Raw genomic sequence first — 24393 nt, 5'->3', positions numbered from 1 at the left:
GGAGCCCGTCTGAAACAGCATAGCATCAAGGATACGTCTGGCAACCCCAATGAGTCTCTCCCAAGAACCACCCATATGAGACAAGTGTGGGGGATTAAATATCCAAGTACATCCCTTGTCTGAGAGGTGTTTAGTCAACTCTGAGTCATTTGTGTCGATTCCCAGTTCCCTGCGTCTGCGTCAGGCTCTACAAGGTCAAAATTGATGGTCTCAGACTCACTTGAGTTTGCTTGAGCCAGAAAAGGGGGACCTGAGAACCAACTGGTGTGCTTTAAGAGTGCGGCTCGTATGGGCCTGGTTGCATGGTCTGCTGGATTGCTGTCAGTGTTTACGTAACACCACTGGTCTGGATGGGTAGACTTCCTGATACGAGTTACCCTATTGGCAACATACACATAAAATCTTTTGGTGACATTGTGGATGTAACCGAGAACTATCTTACTGTCTGTGTAGAACTTGGCTGCATTTACATCAATGTCTATTTCGTCTCTGATCAGTTCATACATCTCAACAGCTAGCACAGCCGCACACAGTTCTAGGCGTGGGATAGTGTGGGCCGGGTCGAGGGGCCAATTTAGATTTCCCCATGACAAATCCAACATGGCATTGACCTTCCGAGTCAATAACTCTCAGATAGGCTACCGCTCCTATGGCTACTGTAGAGGCATCCGAGAAGATGTGCAGCTCTCTTCTTTGAGTGGTAGACAAGGAGACTAGGATGTAGGGCCGCTGAATATACAGATGTTCCAACTCCATCAAAGATTCCTTCCACATTTTCCATTCCTCTTCTTTTTCTGTGGGAAGGGGGGCATCCCACTCACTCTGATCAGAAGAGAGTTCTCTGATTAAGGCTTTCCCTTGCATTGTTATTGGAGCCACAAACCCAAGGGGGTCATAAAGACTATTCACTGTGGACAGGATGCCTCTCCGTGTAAAAGGCTTCTCATTGTGGGACACCTGGAATGTGAAGCTGTCTGTTTCCAGGTTCCAGGAAAGTCCCAGGCTCCGTTGAAAAGGGAGAGGATCTACTCCGAGTTCCAAGTCTTTTAAGTCCTTGGCACGGTCCTCCATGGGGAAGGCTTCCATAACTGTTTTGCTATTGGATGCAATCTTGTGTAGTTTCATGTTGGACTCCGCTAACATTGCTTGTGTTTTTCTCATAATGTTGATAGCTTCTTCTGGAGTAGCTACTGATATCAGCCCATCATCGACATAAAAGTTCCTCACTACAAACTGCTTGGGTTCTGACCCGTATTCCTTCTCACCCTGTAGAGCTGCTCGTCTCATGCAGTAGATGGCTACGGCTGGTGAGGGGCTGTTCCCAAATACATGGACTTTCATCCTGTACTCAGTTATGTTTCTATCTGGGTTGTTGTCTTCATACCAGAGAAACCTTAAGTAATCTCTGTGATCCTCACGTACACCAAAACAATAAAACATTTGTTGCACATCTGTCGTTAGTGCAATGCCATCCTTGCGGAAGCGCATTAAGACGCCCAAGAGTGTGTTGTTTAAGTCTGGACCCCTGAGCAGGACGTCGTTCAGTGACACGCCTTGACACTCAGCGCTGGAGTCAAACACCACTCTTATTTGTTCAGGCTTTTGTGGATGGTAAACACCAAATATTGGCAGATCCCAGCGTTCTTTGTCTCCCTCTAGTGTCGGAGATTGTTCAGCTTGGTCGTTATCCAGCATCTTTTGCATGAAGTCAATAAATTGAAGTTTCATGTCAGGCTTTTTGTCTAAAGTCCTACGAAGTGATGTGAGACGCTTCATGGCCTGCTCCCTGTTATTAGGAAGACGACGTCTAGTGGGGCGAAAGGGTAGTGGAGCCACCCAGTTGTTTCCATCATCCTGGAAAACCTGTTTGTCCATAATGTCCAAGAAAGCTTTGTCTTCCACAGATGGTGCTGGTTTATCATCGTCTTGTGTTTTGTTGAACACGGAACATCCCAGGCTGTCTGTGTTCACAGTTGTGCTTGGATCTCTCGAGTGCCCTGTAGAGAGAGAAATGTGTTGCTGAGCTACGCTGCTGTAGTTCTCTTTCACCTGGATGATGTCAGGGCAAGGGCTCAGATAGGACGTGCGACCATTTTGAAGTATGTTTGTCCTGAACACGTTAACACTGGCTGGTCGGTGAGCCGTTCCCAGACAAACTTCACCCACGATGACCCACCCGAGGTCGAGTCGCTGTGCATAAGGAGTGTCGTGGGGCCCATTGATTTGTTCTCGTACCTTGTGTACCCTTAAGATGTCTCGTCCTAAGAGCAGGAGGATGGGAGTGTCTGGGTCCACAGCTGGAATTTTGTCCGCCACTGGTTGCAGATGGGGATGATGATGCGCAATGTCTGGGGAAGGAATCTCCATTCTATCGTCTGGCATCATGTCACACTCTATCAGAGTAGGGAGAGTGAGCTGCTTGTGTCCGTCTATAGACTCCACCATGAAGTTGACGGCTCTCCTGCCTGAAGTCTCTGTTACCCCAGAACAGGTCTTCATGGTGTATGGAGCAGAGTTGTCATTGATGTTGAAGAGATTGAAAAACTCTGTCTTGGCCAGAGATTTGTTGCTCTGTTCATCAAGCACTGCATACATTTTGACAGCTTTCTCTCTTTTCCCAGCTGGATAAGCTTTGACTAGGCATATTTTTGAACATGATCTTGGATTGGCTGCCTCACCACAGATCTCGGTACACTTTGAGGTGACTGATAGAAGAGCATCTTCACCTTGCTCCCCGCCATGCTCTTTCTCTGCTGTAGCGGTGTCTATCGTTGAAGGAGCTGGACCTGGATGCAGAGGAGCAAGATGTCTGTCGTTGTCACACTCGAAGCACTTGATTGACACCTTACAGTCTTTAGCTCTGTGCTGAGTTGACCCACAACATCGGAAACAAATGCCATTCTCTTTGAGATATGATTTGCGCTCATCTAGAGTTTTGTATCTAAATCCGCGACACTTTTTAAGAGGATGAGGCTTGTTATGTATTGGACAGTGATGGTCAGGGCTTTCAACCTTTGTCTTACTGGGTTTGGTTTGGTGGTCTGAGGGCTCAGATGACACATCTGTTTTGTGTACAGTCACAGGTGTCTTGCTGCTGTACCTGACAGGTTTCTCACTTTTCACAGACACCTGGGTAGTTGAGGTGTAGAGGGTGAAACTGGGGTCGTTTCTAATTTTCGCCTGGATCCTGATGAATCTCGAGAAAAACGAGAATGGTGGGAATGCTACCCGATAGTCCTCCTTGTATTTGTATCCCTGTGCTATCCATTTCTCTTGTAAACTGAATGGAAGTTTCTCTACTATAGGGTTTACCTCACGAGATGTGTCCAGATAAGCGAGGCCTGGAAGGTACCCTTCTTCTTTAGCACACTCCAGTTCGAGAAGAATGTCACCCAGTTCTCTTAGTTTGTGATTGTCTTTGTTAGACAGTTTTGGAAATTCATAAATTTTCTTCAACAGTGCATTCTCGATCACTTCGGGTGTACCATAACACTCTTCTAGTCGTTGCCAGACCATGTTAAGCCCTGCTGTTGCATTGAGAATATAGACAGATCTAATTCTCTTTGCTTGCTCAGCCGACTCTGCCCCTAGCCACTTGGTAATTAGATCTAACTCTTCCCTGGCTGATAGGTTCAAGTCTCTGGTCGCATTGAGAAAATATGCTTTCCATGCCCAATAATTTTCAGGACGATCATCAAACTTCAGGAGTCCGGAACTCACCATCTCACGGCGCAGGAGGTACTTGGTGAGTTCTGGTGCCACTTGTGACTCAGGGAAGCTTTGTGTCGGTGACTGGCAGTGGGTCTGTTTTCCCTTTCCACCATGCTGCTTTTCATTTATTTTGTACGGAGAGTCTCTGCTCATGCTCCGTTGTTTGCTACTTTCTGGATTGTGGCTTGTAGCTGGGTCAACACTAAGCTCTTGTGTCTCTACTTCAAATGGCATTTCAGCAAAGTAGGGTCTAGCATGTTGTTGCACATACTCACGAGTACATTGGACTGGACTTAAGGGCTGTGTCCCTGTGTTGAGTTCTCTGTGGAGCTCTCTGCGTTCAGACTCTACAGCTTCTTCAAAGGCTACAGCTTCAGCCAACGCAGCAGCAGCTGTTCTCTCAACTTGGAGAACATATAAACTTGCATCCAGTTCCGCTTTTTGTTTCATCATAGAAGCTTCCTTTTCAGCATAGGAGACTCGAGCACGCGCTGCGTCCGCCTTGGCACGTGCTTTGATGGCTGCACAACTCGCCGTTGAGGATCTGCTTGACTGTTTTGATGACCTTGATCTTGCAGACTGAGACTTGGTCTCAATGTGCTGAAGAGGCTCCTCCATCTCTCTTACTCGCTCCTCTTCCTCTTTCTGTCGAACACTTGCCTCTGGTTGCTGCATCGTAGACTGCTGGTCATCCCTAGGATCAGAGGCTTTGTTGGCTAATGAACGTAGAATCATAACCCCCACGTGCGATTATTCTTGTGCTTGAGCCCGCCGTGATGATGTTTTTTCACTATTATTCTTGTGCTTGAGCCCGCCGTGATGATGTTTTTTCACTATTCTGCCCTGGAATTGTGTTCCCGTGCAAAACTAGACAGATAGCTAACAACTGAGTCTTCAATAAACTTCCAAGGCGTGACTTTTCTTGAACGAATGTATTGAAAACGTTTATGTTGTGAAACTGCAAATACAGAAAATAATATACTTTAGTATTCAATTCACATTGACATACTGTAGCTGTACATTATACATTTCAAGTTGAAGTTGCATAAATACAAAGCAAGTGCCAAGTTACCATATATCTGGCATGACGACAAACCAAATAGATAATTACTCTATGAGTAACAACTAGCCAACTCCTTTCATTACTCTAATAATGTACAAACACCTCTGTACAATAACAAAGCATATTACACTAGAAACAGTAACAAACTATAGTATGTTTTACACTTCTTTTACATGACGCACGAGTAAACTAATACAGCTAACGGCATCCATGAAAGTCAATGCAATTTGCGTGAGTAAATGTAACCAACTAACATTGATAAGTAAGCAATTCTGTCAATAACAATATTATCATCACTTGCAATATGCTTGAATTGAACTTACAAACAAATATTTTCAGAGGCTGAAGCGTAACAAGAAATAGTTGCACTGAAAGAACTGTACAGTAGCGTTGTTTCTAGCTGCTTGTCTGCGTGCAGAATGACTACTTTACTTCCGGTTTTTGTTCGTTATTCTAAGTACCAGAAAGCTCCACTAGGGGGCGCTAAACACCATGGAACACAATGAAAGTCACTCTTAATCACTATAATAAAATAATCTGTTACCTTCTAAAAAGATGGCAGCACAGTTGGTGTTTGCAGTGGTAGGCTATATGATGCAGTAGCCCAGCAGGAGGCGATACGAGCCTGTCCTTGTGTCAGCGCTGAAAATCCAGGGGGGACAATGGGGACATGAGGGGGGTATGGGAAGATGAATGACATGCTGCTCAGTGTGCTGCTGAGGGGCTGCCAGGGCTCCTGTGGCTGGCTGGAGGAGAGGGAATTAAGGCTTACATTCTTACCTTCCAGTCATGTAGCAGAGCCTCTCACCCAGCTAATGGTAATTAATAGAAAATCTATGGCAATCTATCATAACTTTGGTAATTTATACATTATTGATATATAGTATTCATTTTTATATCTGTGTCCATATTGTCCATGAGTTTAATCACCAGTGGTATTCACTAAGTTGATGACTTGTATTTATGATAATGTTTTACAGCTCTGTCATTATATTTAAAAAAAAATCTTATTTCATTATTTCATATATTTGACATTTGATAAGGCCAGAGAAAGGGCCAGAGATAATTACAGACACCTGTGATAATCTGAAGTACCTAAAAGGGCCACTAGATGTCTTGTGATAGATTACATAAAATCCTTGAAAGATACCAACATTCTGGTAGCTTACTGGTAAACTTCGAAAGTTACCAGTAATATACCCTCCCTTTGCAACCCTAGTCAGACGTGGTGTGGAGCGATGTGGAACGATGTGGAGCGGTGTGGAGCGATGTGGAGCGATGTGGAGAACTCCAGGCAGAGCTGAGCTGAGGACGCAAATGAGATCTCACACAGAGAGAGAGAGCAAACTGCCAGGACGACTCACACCACCAGGAGAGATGAAGAGATGAACGCTGACAGGAACCATAGGGGGTCATGACTTCTAGAGGATTTCCTTTGATTTCCTTACACCATCATGATTCAATTTGCTGCTGGTAGTTTGTCTGAAAGGATGTTGCATTAAGGTGTAAGTGCAAAGTCTTCTGCTAAAGTGTATGTGGGGAGACAGCGATTTAAGGCAAGAGCTTTTGTACTTTCCGATAGCTGACAAAAGCACAAAGGGAGCAGTGGTCTGTAATACGACTTCAATGGGTTTTGCTGCAGCCATCATGCAACCTCCGCCTCCAGTCCTTCAAACTCTGTATTGTCTGTGGGACTAAAAGCCTTGGTGCTGTATGAAACGCTCAGGATGCAGGCTGCTCTAAGTGGGTGCAGATCCCAACACTGTATTTGACAAGGCCTGACAACAGATGAGAACGAGACACAACACAATACACAGAGAGTGCAGGACTCAACAGCACAGCTATTCAGAAAAGTCCTGGAATTTAAAGGAGCATTATGTAGAATATCTGCAGTAATAGTGGAATGATAGTGTTATACAAAATATATATATATATATATCTAAAATAATGCTTTGGGCACTTACAAAATTGCATTAAAATTTTCAGTTTTCCTATTGGTCAACAAAAGCCGGTACGGCTCTTGTTTTCGAATTGGAGGGCTGCACCCTCCCTCTTTGAGCAGTGTCACTCGGAGGCAATCAACAATGGCGGACTTCTTAGGCAAGCATCCTGCCCCACTGCTTGTGGATACAGGTGCCAAGAAAATAAGTTTAGCCAACCGACTAAATGATAAGGCTCGGGGAAAAACCTGAGAAAATATAGGTAACAATTTTAATCACTGGAGAGAAGTTATGGCCCTAAAAGGACTGAAGTCGGATGCAGATATGGCCTGTTTTCTGCTTGACAGCTAATGTTAGCTGTGATGTTTGTGAATGGAGAATCCGGGTTAGCTTTATGCGATCTAAATTATATGGCTGTCTTGATAAATAACTAAGTTGTACATGGTATTTACAATCTAAAACCAGTCAGGATATTGACATAAGCATGTGTGGTTTTGAGAGTTATGAGTTATGGTTTTGAGAGAACCTACTTACATTTTTCTTTGGTGGCTAGCTAATGTTTCATGTGCATTTCTCTGTTTGAGAGTGATAGAACAAATGGCTCTGCTGCATCAGCCACTGCCAACACGTCAACCCTATACCGCCTGTGCAAATGTAAATATCCGTTGTCTAGGCAGTAATGGGCGAAATGTGGCAGCTGGCTTACACAGAGGTCTGGTCCCTGACCGCAACACTTCCTCTCTCTGTCTGTAGGCATCTCCCTGCAGTTGCCACAGGTGCACCTGGTACCTGTGCAGGTGGTGGCTCACCATTCCGCCGCCGGTAAATCTCTAGACATCAAAAACCAACCCTGGATCTCACTGAAACATTAGCATCACCACCTCCCTGTTGTCTGCATCATCCAGATCCCTGAGGAGGAATTCCTGAATGAACAGGTGCACATATTGCCTATTATCAGTAAGGCAGAATGTGATATTTCTCTCCACACTCCACTAAAGGTATTTCTCATATGTAAGGTCTATGATTCATTCAAAGCCAATTCAAACACTAGTTTCTATCGTAAATTGATCAAACTAGATCGTGTTTCTATTGAAAGTAGTATGTGTGGAGAAATACCAAAAATCAAAATGTTTTCAGTCACAAATTATTATGTTCATACATGAACTATTCAAGAAAAAATACTTTATTTTTGTTAAATGTTTTTGTTAAATGTACAGGCATTTTTTCAACATAATACAACATATACCTGTGTGGCAGCCATTCTATCACCTCGGAGAGCAAAAAGCCTCTCCTCATCCTCATTTCTGTCTCTCTGCTGCCTGCCTCCGCCCGTCCGTCTTCTGCCCCCGGCTCTTCCTCTAGCTCTGTCTCTGCCCGTCCATCTTCTGCCCCCGGCTCTCCCTCTAGCCCTGTCTCTGCCCGTCTGTCCTCTGCCCCCGGCTCTCCCTCTAGCCCTGCCTCTGCCCGTCTGTCCTCTGCCCCCGGCTCTCCCTCTAGCCCTGTCTCTGCCCGTCTGTCCTCTGCCCCCGGCTCTCCCTCTAGCCCTGCCTCTGCCCGTCTGTCCTCTGCCCCCGGCTCTCCCTCTAGCCCTGCCTCTGCCCGTCTGTCCTCTGCCCCCGGCTCTCCCTCTCCCTCTACCCCTGCCTCTTGCCCTGCTAGTATCACTGCCATCAACACTGTCCAATGCAACCTGCGCATATAATGAATGGCGTTAGCTAGATGTTAGATGTCCTGCTATGTGAAATACTTTCTTACATACATTGGCTATTACAAAACAACTTCACAAGGTTGAAACTGTTGCAGCTAACTATAGCTGCAATAGTGTCAAACTAGCGTTGGTTTCGCAAACGTTAGCAAGGCTAGCAAGGGAACCGACAGAACACATCACAGCAAGTTGACAAATTGAAAGTACAACATTGCCATATGGTTTTACAATACAAATACTTTTTGGAGTTATAACATTATATTTCACCTCATCACTTGACATTCTGTGTCCAGTGGTTAGTTAGTTAGTAGACTGCTGCTGTAGCCGTATGAAATGTCTGGCTAACAAATCAACACGTTTTAGAACGAAAGGGAGAGAGCGTGCAAAGGGGGAGTGACTCTAGGCTTGTTGAGAAAGGGGGCGGGGTAGGGGAGGGGGGAGAGTTGTTTGAAAATAGCCTAACTGTTGTTGTAATTCGCCAAGCTTCCACGACGTAGGAGAAAAATAGGGATATCTATTTTAAGAACACCAGTTTTTTCAAATGTGTAGAATTATACAAGGCCAAAACAAATAATGTGGAAAATTTTTACCACTAACGATGACATAGAAATAAGAACTTTACTGGCAATTTTCTAAATATAAACACAAAGCTCTAGAGTCTAGCGTGTCTATTGTGCAAAACAGATGAAACCTAATGACAATACGAGATCAATGATGACATTTTAGAATTGAAATAATGAGCTGTCCTAAGCGCAACTGTAGAATTCAATATTGCACCAATGACTATAAATGGTAAGAGACATGATCAGATTGGTTGTGAACTATGGAGTTGTCCTCAGCTCAACTCTTCAGTCAGCAACAGGCCAGGAGAGGTCCTAACTTGACCTCAAGCATCCTGCTGACTCAACATGCATTTCAACTGGTCTAAAATAGATATGGCAATAAATCAGGCAACCAAATGAAAGCTATATACTGTATCTCATCCCTTGAAAAGTTATACCTGTGTTGTATCACTGCCCCATAAACGCTGACCTCTCATTCTTCAAGGAGAGAAAAAAGTAGCTGAAGAAATGTTAGTCTGTAAAATGTGTTAATTCAGTAAAGGCAGCCTATTTATCAAACAGAAGGAGTCTAAGTTTGGCTCGTTATTAACCAAGCTGGGTGCAGTAAACAGGCAAGTACAGGCCTTACATTGAGCTCCTGTCGCCTTCAATCCAACACAAGAGGCCTTCATAGCTTCTCCAAATGTATGAATTTTGACTTTTTCAGGGTTCATGAAAGACTCTTCACAGTGGGGGTATGTAGACGTGTGTGTGTTAACACCAAATAAGATTCAATGCAAATACCTTCTGAAGCAAATGGAAAAGCAAATGGAGTTCTGTGGTTCACTCTAGTCTGAACATTCACAGAGAAAACTACCGGGCACTAGAGTTCTGTGGTTCACTCTAGTCTGAACATTCACAGAGGTACTGAGAGACTCTATTTGGGTAAACAGAACTTTTGATGTAAATGTACTCTAAAAGTCTTGATGACTTTCTGTGCAAACAGCTCATGGAGGCTGAAATGATTTCCCAGGGGGAAATAAAGACAAACAGTATTTCACTGAGAGAGAGATGTCCTTCATTCTATACCACAGTGCCCATGTAGACTGAACACATCATCCTTAGAGCTTCTCTGCTATTCTATTAATAATGTATTCTGGTTCATGACGCATCCATCTTTTCCGGTGCCATTTTGTTTTTCATTACTTTCCCTGTTTTTCCTGAGAGCTTTTTCTCCCTTCTAAACCAGGGGCCATAGAGCTCTAGGCTCTCCATCTCTATTACTGTAGAATGATGGCTGCTTTCCAGACAGGCAATCTCAGTGGACAACTCAGTTCCCTGGACCTAACCACTGAACCACAACCTCCGCTTCCTCCATGTTCAACATGTCAATGTGATAAGACAAGTGCTATGCTCCACAATATATTACTCACTACTAAATGAGCCAGCAAAATTATGGTAATTCTTCATGCTTCTAAAACAGACTATGATATAATACTCATTCAAAATGCAACCTTTATGTAAAAATGTGATTTGGTTGCAAATTAATAATCCAATGACACATTGGTAAAGAATAGGTGATTTTTTTCCCCCATGATCTGTACTTAGCCAGCATATATATGCGGGTGCCTTCTCAGAATCAGTGGCGGACACAGACACACTCAGAGATGTAGTGTCTTGCACCCCTCTGGTGATTCATCGTGATGTGTTCCTTCAAATTGTTTTTCCTGGCATTGTTGGGAAGGGAAAAAGTGCATGAGCAACAACAAAAACTTGGGTTCACTTTATCTCTGGAGAGACCAGTGTGCAGAGAATGTGATAAACAACATCATTGCTACTGGTTCACCCAGAGAGTTCACTCTTCCTTCATCCAGAGTGCTGCAGTAAGGCTCTGCAGGAGCAGCTAGGGACCTTAGTACTGTACACTACCATACTAGAGTGAACAGTGGGCTTTGATGGGGGGCGCAATTACTAAAACGGTATAGTGAACACCTGTGTTTTGTTGGGTTTGTATTTTTATGTTGGTGTCGCATACATACAGAACAGATCCATCTTTCTGTGGCTGAGCCTGTCACACCTCCACCCAGGGGGTTAAATTAGCAGGCTGAGGAAAACGCTGTGACGAATGTGGAAGCCTCTTCCTGTTGACCTCGAGAGTGAGAAGAAAGATGCAGAGAGGTTCGATTGGCAGAGAAGATGATTCTCCCTGGTGAAAAGTTAATCTTCCTCCATCCTCCTCTCCTCTCCTTAGTGAGACCATCAGTAAGGTTTTACACTACAGCGTTACAGCCTCAATTCTTCCTTATTCAATAGGACTAAGTCTCTATCCCTCTAACCCTACTGCAGAGACCTGAGCACAAATCTGAGGCTCAAAGTGCTTGAGTACAGAGGCCTCCCTCAATCAGGTGGTTTGTGCTCCACAGAACCCCAGAGTTGATCCTGAGACGCCCCCAGACAGACATGCTGCTCCCTCCAGTGCTTTAGACCAGACGACTGGCTGGCTGACTGCTGCTGCTCTCAGGGCTCTGACTGCCACACACTTCTACACACCCTTCAACTGAACCAATTCCAGTTACACAAAAACTCAGTTATCTCCTGAATTACTCATCTGGAATAGCCTGGCACATACGGCTGAACAATCAGGCCGACCCAGATATCGGAACAAAGGAAGTAAAACAACAACTATTACACAAGCAAACAACAGATTAAGCAAGAGTGGTGAGGCATAAATAGAATCTTAATTACATTATTACAACAAAATCTACAACATCTGCTCAACAGATGGGGAAGGGTTCAATGGGTGATATCACCACAACAATATATGGTCTGGCACCCCTCAAGAAAGACAAGAACTTGAAAAACAAATAACTGTAAAAATGGATTACTGAAACCATCCCACATTTTTTCCATTGGGTGCTTTTGAAAGTAGCAGTAGTGGGAAGTACATGAGGGTTTGTGATGCTATCTGAACACTGTAACAGTGTCCAGTTAGATGGTGCTCCAATCCTTTAAATCAGAAAAAAACATCTACTTTAACGGTACCTTTTAACAGCACCTTTTAACAGCACCTGCTGAAATAGAATGTATTGCCTCTGTTTACTTTTAGTGTTTCCATATTTACATCTCATTTCCACTGGGAGTTAAAACTGGCAGAGAAGATAAATATGTAACTACTCTCATCACATAGTCAAAATGGACTCCTCCGACAGGAAACACAACACAGCGTAAAAATAGTCCTCAGATCGCTTACCCAGCAGGGCACAAAGCAGTGAGATTCTCCTTATCAGGGATAGAGCAGGGTTTGTTGCAGTAGCAATGATCAGTTACACCGTTCCTCAGCCCTGGATACCGCAGCTTTCAATTAGCCAATCCACAGAGCTGGAGAAGTGGGAAATCTGCAGACCTGTCCACCGTGAGGAGAGCAGTATGAAAACAAGAAACTAAATTACAGCAAAACAGCGGAAAGGGCAGCCTTATTATTATAAATGATTTGCTTTCTAATATAGGGTGCATTAAAATGAGCTTTGGAGCAGGGAAGTATTGGACATATGCTAAATCTCTATGTTTAGACTTTCTAATCAGTAATAAAAACCAATTCAGACAGTACTACCTCACTTCACTAGCCTACCCCCTAAAAGAGGTAATCGTTGGTCAACGTAATCAATTCGATGTAATAAAAGTTGAATTGTACTTCAAATAAAACATCAGACGACAATTGCATTACCTTGCAATTAAATAATGAACTTACATTTTAGTCATTTAGCAGACGCTCTTATCCAGAGCGACTTACAGTTAGTGAGTGCATACATTATTTTTCATACTGGCCCCTGTGGGAATCGAACCCACAACCCTGGCATTGCAAACGCCATGCTCTACCAACTGAGCTACATCCCTGCCGGCCATTCCCTCCCCTACCCTGGGCCAATTGTGCGCCGCCCCATGGGTCTCCCGGTCGCGGCCTGCTACGACAGAGCCTGGATTCGAACCAGGATCTCTAGTGCCAGTTTAAAAGCTTCTCTAGGTAGGGGTTCACTCCAAGTGTCCATTATCAGGCTGAGATGGTAGTTAGGAGAAATAGAATATAGATGTTGATGGAAAGAGGAGGAATTGTTTCTGACATAAATTATTAAAACAATGGTTACTGAGTTGATGGAACGCTGATATGATTACTGACATGGCAGCTCTGCTTCTAGCTCCTAAGCAACTTTGCAGTATTTTGTTTTTTTGTGTGTTATTTCTTACATTATTAGCCCAGAATGTTTTTTGTGTTATTACATACAGCCGGAAAACACTTTTGGATATCAGAGCATTCAGTCCCTGGACAATAAAGTAGACAAACTCAGGGCCAGGATCTCCTTCCAGAGAGACATCAGGGACTGTAACATACTCTGTTTCACAAATTCATGGCTCTCTCCGGATATACTGTCCCTGTCCCCGTCCATACAAACAGCTGGGTTCTCAGTACATCGCGCAGACAGGAATAAAGAACTCTCCGGGAAGAAGAAAGGCAGTGGTGTATGTTTCATGATTAACTACTCATGGTGTGATTGTGATAACATACAGAAACTCAAGTCCTTTTGTTCACCCGACCTAGAATACCTCACAATCAAATGCCGACCCTAGTACCTCCCAAGAGAATTCTCTTTGGTTATAGGCACAGCCGTGTATATTCCCCCTCAAGCCGATACCACGACGGCCCTCAAGGAACTACACTGGACTTTGTGCAAACTGGAAACCACATATCCGGAGGCCGCATTTATTGTAGCAGGGGATTTTAACTATTTGAGGAAATGCTACCTAAGTTCTATCAACACATTGCCTGTAGTACTCGCGCTTCAAAAACTCTCGACCACTGTAACTCTCCCTTCCGGGATGGCTACAAGGCCCTCCACCGCCCTCCCTTCGGCAAATCAGATCACGACTCCATTCTGCTCCTCCCTTCCTATAGGCAGAAACTCAAACAGGAAGTACCCGTGCTAAAGTCTAAGGTGTATAGGGTATGTTGTTTGCACTGTGACTATTAAAACCTACCAAAACCAAAAACCGTGGATAGATGGCAGCATTCGTGCAAAACTGAAAGCACGAACCACCACATTTAACCACGGCAAGGTGACTGGGAATATGGTTGAATACAAACAGTGTAGTTATTCCCTCTGCAAGTCAATCAAACAGGCAAAACATCAGTACAGAGACAAAGTGGAGTCGCAATTCAAAGGCTCAGACACAAGACATATGTAGCAGAGTCTACAGACATTCACGGATTACAAACGGAAAGCCAGCCACTTCACGGACACCGATGTCTTGCTCCAGGACAAGCTAAATACCTTCTTCGCCTGCTTTGAGGATAACACAGTGCCACCGACGCGGCCTGCTCCCAAGTACTGTGGGCTTTCGTTCTCCGTGGCGTGTTAACCCTCGCAAGACTGCCGGCCCAGAGGGCATCCCAAGCTGCATCCTCAGAGCATGCGCAGACCAGCTGACTGGAGTGTTCACAGACATATTCAGTCTCTCCCTATCCCAGTCTGCTTTCCCCACTTGCTTCAAGATGTCCACAATTGTTCCTGTACCCAAGAAAGCAAAGGTAACTGAACTAAATGATTGTCGCCCCGTAGCACTCACTTCTGTCATCATGAAGTGCTTTGAGAGGCTAGTTAAGGATCATATCACCTCCACCTTACCTGTCACCCTAGACCCACTGAAATTTGCATACCGCCCCAATAGATCCACAGACGATGCAATCGCCATCGCACTGCACACTGCCCTATCCCATCTGGACAAGAGGAATACCTATGTAAGAATGCTGTTCATTGACTATAGCTCAGCCTTCAACACCATAGTATCCTCCAAGCTCGGGGTCTGACCCCCCCTTGTGCAACTGGGTCCTGGACTTCCTGATGGGCTGCCCCCAGGTGGTGAAGGTAGGAAACAACACCTCCACTACGCTGATCCTCAACACAGGGGCCCCACAAGGGTGCATGCTCAGCCCCCTCCTGTACTCCCTGTTCACCCATGACTGTGTGGCCACGCACGCCTCCAACTCAATCATCAAGTTTGCAGACGACACAACAGTAGTAGGCCTGATTACCAACAATGACGAGACAGCCTACATGGAGGAGATGAGGGCCCTGGCAGAGTGGTGCCAGGAAAATAACCTCTCCCTCAACAAAACGAAGGAGCTGATTGTGGACTTCAGGAGACAGCAGAGGGAGCACGCCCCTATCCACATCGACAGGACCACAGTGGAGAAGATGAAAAGCTTCAATTTACACACGACTGACAATCTGAAATAGTCCACACACACAGACCGAGAGGTGATCAGACTGTTAAATAGCCATCACTAGCCGGCTACCACCCGGTTACTCAACCCTGCACCTTAGAGGCTGTTGCCTTATGTACTTTTAGATTTGTGTGTATTGTTGTGAATTGTTAGATACTACCGCACTGTTGGAGCTAGGAACACAAGCATTTCGCTACACCCGCAATAACATCTGCTAAATATGTGTATGTGACCAATAAAATTTGATTTTGATTTGATTTGAGTAGAGCTGTGTTTTTTTCTAGAGTGGAAACCCACCTCTGTCTCTGAGATGCATCTGGTAGAGACTCCTAAGGGACCAAATAGAGTTGATGGAACACCTTAGAGTTCATAGTGAACTACTTGCAGTGGGGCAAGACCATTAATCCTACTACTCCCTCTACAACATGGCGGCAAAAACTAGCAAATAGCCAGTAGCCACAAATCCGGCCTGAAATATGACAAATATAGCAACTCAGTCAGTATGTGGGATTTCAGTAACCCTGAAAGAGCCCATCTCTTTTTTGGGCCTCTAGGTCCTCTTGAAAGAAACATAACAAGGTTAGGAGAAGTGTGCTTTATACCCCTTCAGCAGTGTACACCCCTGAAACCCCTGTTCCCACACACTGCCAGAGGTATCCACAGAGAAAGAGCTTTCTTTATCTCTGATTCATTAGGCTGATTCTCTTTTCCCCAAAGCCATGGCTACAACAAGTCCACTTTCTGGTGAATCGTTAGCAAAACTGAACCTGAGTCTCCATATTAAAAAAAGGACAATTTTCTGAAGCTGCCAAATCTCCTCATATTTTACTATGTTTCTTCTGCATTCAATATTCCCGTCGTTTATTCCTCAGCACCATTATCCTGGGGCCACAGTGAACTCAAATCACAAAGATCCATCTGAAACACGCTCCCTCTCTCTGCAGCACTCTCATTGCTCCTCAAATTAATATGGTCTCTCTCCTTCTCCCTCCATTATGAGCAATCTACAGATGCCCTCCCCATTGATCAGTGGGGAGCTGTACAGTATGAAGGTAAATGGCTGTCAGAGTGCATGATGGACCTTTTCTTCATCACGGTCGCCCCTGTTCAGAGGGAGCAATCAACCTTGATTTACTCAGACAGCTAGATTAATCAACCTTGATTCACTCAGACAGATGCTCACAAGATGAATCAACCTTGATTCACTCAAGCAAAAACTAAAGCAGGAAATACCCGTGACTTGCTCAATACGGAAGTGGTCAGATGACGCGGATGCTAAGCTACAGGACAAAGCTACAGTTTTGCTAGCACAGACTGGAATAGGTTCCGGGATTCATCCGATGGCATTGAGGAGTATACCACCTCAGTCACCGGCTTCATCAATAAGTGCATCGATGACGTCGTCGAAATCCCAACCAGAAGCCATGGATTACAGGCAACATCCACACCGAGCTAAAGGCTAGAGCTGCCGCTTTCAAGGAGCGGGACATTAATCCGGACGCTTATAAGAAATCCCGCTATGCCCTCAGACGAACCATCAAACAGGCAAAGGGTCAATACAGGACTAAGATTGAATCCTACTACACCGGCTCTGATGCTCGGCGGATGTGGCAGTGATTGCAAACTATTACGGACTACAAAGGGAAACCCAGCCACGAGCTGCCCAGTGACGTGAGCCTACCAGACAGGCTAAATGCCTTTTATGCTCGCTTCGAGGCAAGCAACACTGAAGCATGCATGAGAGCACCAGCTGTTCCAGACGACTGTGTGATCATGCTCTCCGTAGCCGATGTTAGTAAGACCTTTAAAACAGGTAAACATTCACAAGGTAGCAGGGCCAGACAGATTACCAGGACGCATACTCAGAACATGTGCTGACCATCTGGCAAGTGTCTTCACTGACATTTTCAGCCTTTCCCTGGCCCCGTCTGTAATACCTTCATGTTTCAAGCAGACCACCATAATCCCAAGCCACTGCCTGTTCACTCCGTTATCATCCAGAAGACGATGTCAGTACAGGTGCATCAAAGCTGGGACCGAGAAAATGAAAAACAGCTTCTATCTCAAGGCCATCAGGCTGTTAAATAGCCATCACTAGCACATTAGAGGCTGCTGCTCCCTATTGAAATCACTGGCCACTTTAAGAAATGGAACACTGGTCACTTTAATAATGTTTACATATCTTGCACTACTCATCTCATGTACAGTGGGGAGAACAAGTATTTGATACACTGCCGATTTTGCAGGTTTTCCTACTTACAAAGCATGTAGAGGTCTGTAATTTTTATCATAGGTACACTTCAACTGTGAGAGACGGAATCTAAAACAAAAATCCAGAAAATTCAACTCCACTCGCCGTGTTTGGGGGAAGAAGAAGGATGAGTACAACCCCAAGAATACCATCCCAACCGTGAAGCATGGAGGTGGAAACATCATTCTTTGGGGATGCTTTTCTTCAAAGGGGACAGAAGGACTGCACCGTATTGAGGGGAGGATGGATGGGGCCATGTATCGCGAGATCTTGGCCAACAACCTCCTTCCCTCAGTAAGAGCATTGAAGATGGGTGGTGGCTGGGTCTTCCAGCATGACAATGACCCGAAACACACAGCCAGGGCAACTAAGGAGTGGCTCCGTAAGAAGCATCTCAAGGACTCGCCAGTCTCCAGACCTGAATCCAATAGAAAATCTTTGGAGGGAGCTGAAAGTCCGTATTGCCCAGCGACAGCCCCAAAACCTGAAGGATCTGGAGAAGGTCTGTATGGAGGAGTGGGCCAAAATCCCTGCTGCAGTGTGTGCAAACCTGGTGACGACCTACATGAAACGTATGATCTCTGTAATTGCAAACAAAGGTTTCTGTACCAAATATTAAGTTCTGCTTTTCTAATGTATCAAATACTTATGTCATGCAATAAAATGCTAATTTAATTACCTAAAAATCATACAATGTGATTTTCTGGATTTTTGTTTTAGATTCCGTCTCTCACAGTTGAAGTGAACCTATGATACAAATTACAGACCTCTACATTCTTTGTAAGTAGGACAACCTGCAAAATCTGCAGTGTATCAAATACTTGTTCTCCCCACTGTATATACTGCATTCTATTCTATAATATTCTACTGTATCTTAGTCCATGCCGCTCTGTCATTGCTTGTCCATACAGTGGGGGAAAAAAGTATTTAGTCAGCCACCAATTGTGCAAGTTCTCCCACTTAAAAAGATGAGAGAGGCCTGTAATTTTCATCATAGGTACACGTCAACTATGACAGACAAATTGAGAAAAAAAATCCAGAAAATCACATTGTAGGATTTTTAATGAATTTATTTGCAAATTATGGTGGAAAATAAGTATTTGGTCACCTACAAACAAGCAAGATTTCTGGCTCTCACAGACCTGTAACTTCTTCTTTAAGAGGCTCCTCTGTCCTCCACTCGTTACCTGTATTAATGGCACCTGTTTGAACTTGTTATCAGTATAAAAGACACCTGTCCACAACCTCAAACAGTCACACTCCAACCTCCACTATGGCCAAGACCAAAGAGCTGTCAAAGGACACCAGAAACAAAATTGTAGACCTGCACCAGGCTGGGAAGACTGAATCTGCAATAGGTAAGCAGCTTGGTTTGAAGAAATCAACTGTGGGAGCAATTATTAGGAAATGGAAGACATACAAGACCACTGATAATCTCCCTCGATCTGGGGCTCCACGCAAGATCTCACCCCGTGGGGTCAAAATGATCACAAGAACGGTGAGCAAAAATCCCAGAACCACACGGGGGACCTAGTGAATGACCTGCAGAGAGCTGGGACCAAAGTAACAAAGCCTACCATCAGTAACACACTACGCCGCCAGGGACTCAAATCCTGCAGTGCCAGACGTGTCCCCCTGCTTAAGCCAGTACATATCCAGCCCCGTCTGAAGTTTGCTAGAGTGCATTTGGATGATCCAGAAGACGATTGGGAGAATGTCATATGGTCAGATGAAACCAAAATAGAACTTTTTGGTAAAAACTCAACTCGTCATGTTTGGAGGACAAAGAATGCTGAGTTGCATCCAAAGAACACCATACCTACTGTGAAGCATGGGGGTGGAAACATCATGCTTTGGGGCTGTTTTTCTGCAAAGGGACCAGGACGACTGATCCGTCTCCTGAGTGGCGCAGTGGTCTAAGGCGCCGCATCGCAGTGCTAACTGTGCCACTAGAGATCCTGGTTCGAATCCAGGCTCTGTCGCAGCCGGCCGCGACCGGGAGACTCATGGGCGGCGCACAATTGGCCCAGCGTCGTCCAGGGTAGGGGAGGGAATGGCCGGCAGGGATGTAGCTCAGTTGATAGAGCATGGTGTTTGCAACGCCAGGGTTGTGGGTTCGATTCCCACGGGGGGCCAGTATAAAAAAATATATATATGTATTCACTAACTGTAAGTCGCTCTGGATAAGAGCGTCTGCTAAATGACTTAAATGTAAAATGTAAAACCTCCTTCCATCAGCAAGGGCATTGAAGATGAAACGTGGCTGGGTCTTTCAGCATGACAATGATCCCAAACACACCGCCCGGGCAACGAAGGAGTGCCTTCGTAAGAAGCATTTCAAGGTCCTGGAGTGGCCTAGCCAGTCTCCAGATCTCAACCCCATAGAAAATCTTTGGAGGGAGTTGAAAGTCCGTGTTGCCCAGCGACAGCCCCAAAACATCACTGCTCTAGAGGAGATCGGCATGGAGGAATGGGCCAAAATACCAGCAACAGTGTGTGAAGACTTACAGAAAACGTTTGACCTGTGTCATTGCCGACAAAGGGTATATAACAAAGTATTGAGAAACTTTTGTTATTGACCAAATACTTATTTTCCACCATAATTTGCAAATAAATTCATTAAAAATATTACAATGTGATTTTCTGGAAAAAAAAATCTCATTTTGTCTGTCATAGTTGACGTGTACCTATGATGAAAATTACAGGCCTCTCATCTTTTTAAGTGGGAGAACTTGCACAATTGGTGGCTGACTAAATACTTTTTTCCCCCACTGTATATGTATATTTTCTTAAATTCCATTCCTTACTAGTTTTGTGTGTATTAGGTATATGTTGTGAAATTGTTAGATATTACTTGTTAGATATTATTGCACTGTCGGAGCTAGAAGCACAAGCATTTCGCTACACCCGCTATAACATCTGCTAAACATGTGTATGTGACAAATAACATTTGATTTTGATTTGTTATTTAATTGTTTTACTTTCGTTTATTTAGTAAATATTTTCTTAACTCTTATTTTCTAAAAACTGCATTGTTGGTTAAGGGCTTGTAAGTAAGCATTTTACGGTAAGGGCTACACTTGTTGTATTCGGCGCATGTGACAAATTTGATTTGATTTTGATTTGATTTGACAGACACTCAATAGATGAATCAACCTTGATTCACACAGACAGATGCTCACAAGATTAATCAAGCTTGATTCACTCAGACAGATGCTCACTAGATGAATCTACCTTGATTCACTCAGACAGATGCTCACTAGATTAATCAACCTCGATTCAAACAAAATCAAATTTTATTCATCACATGCTTCGTAAACAACAGGTGTAGACTAACAGTGAAATGCTTACTTACGGGCCCTTCCCAACATTGCAGTTTTAAGAAAATAAGAGTTTAGAAATGTTACTAAATAAACTAAAGTAAAAAATTAAATAAAAACACAATAAAATAAGAGAGAAAGAAAGAAAAATAATTATTAGAAAAATAATAACAAGGAATAAATACACAATGAGTAACGATAACTTGGCTATATACACGGGGTACCAGTACCAAGTCGATGTGCAGAGGTACGAGATAATTGACAGATGCTCACTAGATGTTTGTGCTCTGGCCATAGGGAGGAGGTGGGAGCAAGCAATAGGCTATTTCTTATTGCCTATAGGCTATTCTGTCACAATAATTGGGTAACAATGTGGGAAAAAAGAAACAAGCATTGCAACAAGTATGTAAATACACAGAAATTTAAAAAAGATAGATCATGTGGTAAGTCGTTTTTTTATACCTTTTATACATTATAATTACAGTTATTCCATTGTTATTCCTTAAGAAAGACTGCTCACAAGTCACAACCTATTTGTAGGCTACAGTATCATAGTTGCATAATCCTGAAATTGTTTGGACTACCGGTTGCTCCATCTGAAAAATGTTTTCCTTTCATAATTGATGACTGTAGGCTTTCCACTCACCTCTGATTGCGTGCCAACTCTGCAATTACTCTTCACTTTTCCACAATTGAAAGGTTGCGAGAGATGTGGAGTAAATTCCATATGGTCAGAAATAGCCGAGGCTAAAAACTTGACAACAGCTGAGACAGAGTGCAAGAGTGTAGCAGAGAAAGCAGGTTAATTTGAAATCTGAATATGCTGCCCCAGTATTTAGACGGAAAAGTCTAAACGGAATCCTTGGGACATCCCAACTCTGACATCACCCCATTGAAGTTGACATTTAAAATGGTTAAGGTAAGGGTTAAGGATAGGGTTAAGGTTAGGTAAGAGTTATGGTTAAGGTAAGGGTTAAAGTTATGGTTATGGTTTAAGGTAGGGATGTCCCAAAGATCCCGAATAGCACTAACTGTAATTACACTGTGACTGTGAGAAAATGTTCCATTTAGTAGCAGCTGTGTCATAGGTAAAGCAGTGAATAAATGATAAGTAAAAATATGTTAGTGCAACTATTACCAACATGCACACCTTTAATAACCCAATTTCCCCAATGAAAGCCATAATTCCATATCTGAGAACAGAGAAACATTAAATTTGATGTGACATGTCAGATAAAAAAAAACTACCAAATTGGATTTCATAACGAAAATGGCACTTCAATAGCAAGCACAAGTCACCAGGACTATGCGGTTGAATTCAATCTAACAATAACTTTGTGCATGGTCTCAATGCTCTGAAATAGGCTACTGTAATCGGAAGGTGTTAGGGACAGTTTGACATTTACTCGGGTGGGGGGTGGTCCAAATAGGGGAGTGACGTATATAGTGCTGAGCCATTAGTGCTTTTTGAGGTCGGTTTGGTTTCGATTGGATTATTAAAAAATAATCACGGTTTTTCGATTTCTGTTTCAATGATTAAAAAAATAAAAATTAAATACATTATGAAATATTGACGTTACTATGATTTTAGAGCTTTTTAATGGAAATTCCAAAACCAAAATTAGTGAACATTCAATTGCAAAACATTGAAAATATTCCAGTGTCTCTGTCATGTCCACATTGGGTAGACATTAATAGAACAATAGGAAATTACTATGAAATAAAACAATATTTCAGTTGTGTATATTGGTCCTCTGTAGCTCAATTGGTAGAGCATGGCACTTGTAACGCCAGGGTAGTGGGTTCGATCCCCGGGACCACCCATACGTAAAAATGTATGCACGCATGACTGTAAGTGGCTTTGGATAAAAGCATCTGCTAAATGGCTTATTATTATTATTACTTCGTTTTTATTTGATGACTTTATAATTTTTCATTCCTTAAAAGTAATAATCTCTGCTCAGGCAGTAGCAGTCAGTCAGCCAGCCAGGCCATCTAACATTATGTGCTCCCCATACTGTACTGTCTTTAGTCATCCTATTTAGCTAGCCTGCCTAAGCCTACTGCAGAGCTGTCTGACAAAATCAATTTACTAGTTCTCCAAAGTAGATTAGGCATACTTTCACGAACTGTCTCTGTCTCTCTCCTCGTTGTGTTGTGTACATTCCTCTCTCATGCGGTCTGTGTGTATCTAACCTAACGTAGTAGGCGTAAATGTGTATCCGTCCAGAGATCTGTAACCTTTTGCAGGTTTTACTAGATAATTTCTTCCATCCTAGCCAAACTTCCTCATCTGCTTGCATGCGCCTCCCCTATCAAGGAGTTTTGGTAATTCCCTTATGCTAACGCTTTTCCGCACGCTAACTATACCACAGGTCAATATAGTCTAACTGTCTATCCCGCCCTCTATCTACCACTCATAGTGACAATAGTGGTAGGTGGATTGTTTGTCCAGATCTGCAATAGGCTAACTAGCGATCATACCACACATAAAATAATTCAAAGCTGCACCAATTTTCAATATAAATTCCCTAAAACAAAGAGGAATCGCTGACAGGCAGCAGAGAGGCCAGGTGCATCATTGAGCATGAAAACACTGTCAAGACATGAGACACGCAGCTCAAAAAGCTCCCCTATTGACTTTGTTTAGGGACAATGCAATACCCTACTTAGACTAGCCTATAACACCACTGTCACACCTACTCCCGCTCCGGCGCTCGATGTCGCCGGTCTACTAACCACCGGTCCTGGCAATCATCATTACGCACACCTGGACCTCATCATCACTTTGATTACTCTCCTTTTATTTAGCCCGCAGTAATCAGGCAGTATTGGTTTTGTTCACGTTCAGTACGCTTTTCCTGTTTTGTCTGTTCTGATCATTAAACTTACCTTCTGCACCTGACTCCCAGTGTATACATCACAGTGCAATGAATAATTGTAATATTGTTTTCAAGTGAGTACTCAATTCTACTCTAGTCTGCACACTGCAGTGAAAATGTCATTTGAATAACGTGCAAAAGCCCTGTGATTTTAAAGCTTCATTCCATTTGGAACAGTTGTGGGTCTACTCGTGACAGTTTAGGTCTAGAAAGGCACAGTAGCAGGCCAGTCTGGCTGTATTTTTACTTCTGATACTGAATGCTCTGTCTGTTGCTGGATCTTCATTCTCTCAAGTCGTCCTATAATAATGTGGCCACATGTGCTCCCGGCAGGCCCAGTTATTCAGGAAAGTTGAACATGCTCTGCCTCCTCTCCGATCCAAGCGGCTATTCCTCCCGCACCTAGAACTTAACGCTTCAATATAGCCTAAATATTTGTCATTTAACTTTTAAATGTATTACCTTTACTGTGTGGCATAAACACAACCAGTCACAATGTTATAATCTTATTAGGCTACTTCAAAGGTCTCCTGTAGGCTACCTGCGCACGTTCATCCAAAATATAATTCCAGCATCCAAACTGTGCAGCGGCCATTTGATGAATGGAAAGCGACATTGTTACAAAACACCAAAAAGTTGAATGACATTCGGAGATTGTCAAGCCAAGCATTCAATACTGGGTAGGCCTACAGGAGGGGGGGG

This window comes from Coregonus clupeaformis, chromosome 3 (assembly GCF_020615455.1).
Source record: "Coregonus clupeaformis isolate EN_2021a chromosome 3, ASM2061545v1, whole genome shotgun sequence".
NCBI classification, from domain to species: domain Eukaryota; kingdom Metazoa; phylum Chordata; class Actinopteri; order Salmoniformes; family Salmonidae; genus Coregonus; species Coregonus clupeaformis.
Note: the sequence above shows the minus strand (reverse complement) of the source record.